General features: G+C 40.6%; 1 long non-coding RNA gene across 1 annotated transcript; it reads right to left on the reverse strand.

Moving 5' to 3' along the window:
• Nucleotides 1–1,149: 1,149 nt before the first annotated feature.
• On the reverse strand, nucleotides 1,150–2,855 carry LOC137850165 (uncharacterized). The gene is made up of 3 exons (XR_011092317.1): nucleotides 2,708–2,855; nucleotides 2,158–2,398; nucleotides 1,150–1,747 (listed from the first exon to the last, which is right to left on the reverse strand). It is a non-coding gene; the product is annotated as an uncharacterized lncRNA (long non-coding RNA).
• Between the last annotated feature and the right edge of the window lie 533 nt (nucleotides 2,856–3,388).

Consider the following 3,388-nt stretch of genomic DNA (forward strand, 5'->3'; position numbering starts at 1 on the left):
TCCCTGTAATTTCATAGCTGATACATTTTACTGTTTCATACTGCCCCGCTCTCTGTCTGCAGGCAGTTTGCTGTGACTGTGTGGACTGCTAACTAGTGAACTTCTGCCTTGTATTTCACAGCATGAGTATTGACTAACCTGGCTTTTGATATTAGCAAGCATAGATGTCTGCCTCTAAGTCTCTCATATTAGGCTGCATTCACAGTCAACAGAGAGAAATAGGGACTCCTTGCTTTCCATTGAATGTACAGGGAGACAAGGGTGCCTAGCTGTGCATATTGGCACCACATACATAAGATGAACTCCACCCATGGTGTCACACCACCACAAAGAAAAGGATCTGAGAAAGAGCTGCTGGGGTAGAAGAAGCAAAGAGCTATATCACCCTAAATCTTTATGTGCTCATCATTTGGTAAAAAAAGAACTGGTTGAATTTCCACCACCAACCCCACTCCCTAGTAAATAAATAAAATAAAATAAAATAAAATAAAATAAAATAAAATAAAATAAAATAAAATAAAATAAAATAAAATAAAATAAAATAAAATAAAATATAAAATAAAATAAAATAAAATAAAATAAAATAAAATAAAATAAAATAAATCTCTGCCAAAGTAGGTACTTTATTCTGTATCATTTGGAATAGGTTTCTAATTTTTCTAATGCTTCCTCCACTGTTTTTTGGCTGGAAAGCATTAGCCTAAGTAATTACATGAAGTGCATAGCTGAGGTAAGCACGCCAAGGACTGGAAGTTTTCTTGGCTTGTCTGGCCACAAGGCCAGGATTACAGCTGAAGCACCAAAACAAGGAGCAGAGGTGCTTCTATTCTAAGTAGAGTTATAGTTTCACTCAGTTTACATGAGTTTAATGAATTCTGAACCTTGTGTGAACTCTGCAGGGAAAAGTGTCAACGACACCTTTGAGGATCTCATGGCACCCAAGAATATTATGTCTGGCAGGATAGAATAGCTTTGCTATAATTTATATTGTCATGTTGATTTATTTACCTGTCATAAAAAGTGAAAGAAAATATTTCTAAGTTTATATCTTAAAACAACAACAACTAAAAACACCTCCAGAATCCCTCTTAGAAGCATAAGTAGATAAAAATGCATATTTTTATCCAATGCTTTATGGATATGCTATTTGATCATGCTGCAAAGAAACAGAACGTTGTTTGTCCACTTCAGAAAACTACTGGGAAACTTTTTGGTGTTTGAAAAGCTCAATATTGTGAGTACTCATGTTAGATGTGTGGTCTTCTACACAAAAGGACTATCTGGCTCTTTCTATCTTTCCTGGCTAGCCTGACAAGGTCTCCGAGGAGAGGTGAAATGCAGAATGCTCCTTGAAGACTCATGGCCTTAGCTTTTTACTCAGACAACATTTTTCTTAAATGGTCCTTTGGATTTTGGCCTTTACTTTGAGTGGTCACCATTTACTGATCAACTGCAGCTCTCCTTGATACTTTCCCAGGTGTGCCACCTGGAAACTGCAAGCTGCACAGTAAAGCCAGGCTCTCCCCAGAACCCTGCAAGGCAATCACCAATTTTTTTTTATTAATATTTTTTATTAATTTTTTTTTTTTCACCAGCAACTAGAATTTGATGAAAAAAAGCTGCCAAGGGCAGGTAAGGTACTACTTTCTACTCCAGCATGTTGCAGTGGCCTGCCCAGTCCCCATAGAAATAGCCACCATGCCAAGGCATGAAGGTTCTGTCTCTGCTTTCTTCCTCCTTGGAGAGCCTGAAACACAAAATACAGCTGCCTGAGGGTCTCTTTCTCAATAAACTGGTACCTTCTGAGGTTAAAAAGAGACACATTGAAGCAGCTGTCATTGACTTTTTATTTAACGTGGCCTAATTATGGTGATTATATGCAGGCAGATATGAGTGTATGTTGAGAAAGGCAGTGGGGGGATGGTGCCTGGTAGCTCCTCAGATGCAGGCAGATAACACTCTGGTAGTGAGAGAAATTGCCAGTGTGTCTCCAGTGAAACAGCAATGTATAAATGTGCTCTGTGAGGCTCACCACCATATCATTTACTGCCATATCTATGTGTCCAGATGATCTAAGGAACAGGAACTAGAGGTATTAATTCCCTCCCCCCAGTCTTTCCCTCCAACCTCTGGTTTAGAAAATACATTTCGACTTACGTGCATTATTTTCACTGAACTCATCAGAAGATATAGGATATCTTGCTGAGGGACACTGCCCAGCCAAAAGTACAGAAGTGGCCTTGTCAGATGCAGGGCCTCCTCTTCCTCCTTGTTTCTGAGAGCAGTGTGGCTCTGGCTGCCTCTTTTTACACACCTCAGCTTCACGTTGCTGCTTCCTTTGCACTGTTTGGTGGTCGACTGAGTTGTTTCAGTATGCGAAGCTGAGAGAGAAAAGTTTCTGCCAAAGAAGCAGCTATAATTAGAGATTTTCTCAGTCTGTGTAGCTCCTTTATGGCAAATATCTAAAGTTATGGGCATGTGATTTCATGTGTCATTGGGATTGTAGGTATGGTGAGTGCAGGGTGATCACACAGAAAAAGCTGTTTCAGTGTGCCAACTATGCCAATATGCAATTAACAGAACAAGTTAAATATGCAGGTTTGAAAGTGCTAAAATGCAGTCAGGCTAAAATCTGCTCTTGCGCACCATATTATCTCCTTCCCCTCCCAACCATCTCTTTCCTCCTCCATTTTAATAAGAAACCTACTGGCATGGGAGACCAGTGATGAGAACAGAACTTGGAACAAGACTGGAATTTGTCATGGGATTTTAAGGAGATCGGTGGGCCCGTATAAAAGAAAAGTTCAAGAAACACCCACTTCTGCAGTCTTTTATCCGCCCGAATTGGCTGTGTTTTCTTTGTAAACTTATGAACAAGAAATCTAAATAGTCTGGCACCTACTGATAAGTGATACTGCTGCTTCTCATTGGATGAGCCTTAGGAGGTCAGCTACATGTTGGGAGTCTTGGTTACAGAGTGTTTCCTGGCTTAATGGAAAACAGCTGCAGAGACAAACCTGCCAATGCACAGAATGGTAACAGCAAATCTGCACTATAATTGTAGGTAGGGTAATTATTCACTTCTGGGGGAAGCTAACAAACAGAAAGCCCCATCCTTAAATGCCCGCAGGGTCTCAAAGAAAATGATTTAAACTTGAAAGCAGATGACCAGAGTTCCCAAACCCACCTCCTCTAGCACAAGCCCACTAGAGACAAGATAAAATAGTTTTTCAGGTGTGAGGCTGTGGGCTGTGTGGGAATGTTTATCTACACTGCAGCAATACACTCCAGGTGTAAACTCTCCCACTGAGCTGCACACTGAGTGAGGCAGCTCTGTTACTGAGGCATTAATCTCAAGCAGAGGAACAGCAGCAAGTACACAGGGAGG

Source organism: Anas acuta, chromosome 1 (genome assembly GCF_963932015.1).
Source record: "Anas acuta chromosome 1, bAnaAcu1.1, whole genome shotgun sequence".
NCBI classification, from domain to species: domain Eukaryota; kingdom Metazoa; phylum Chordata; class Aves; order Anseriformes; family Anatidae; genus Anas; species Anas acuta.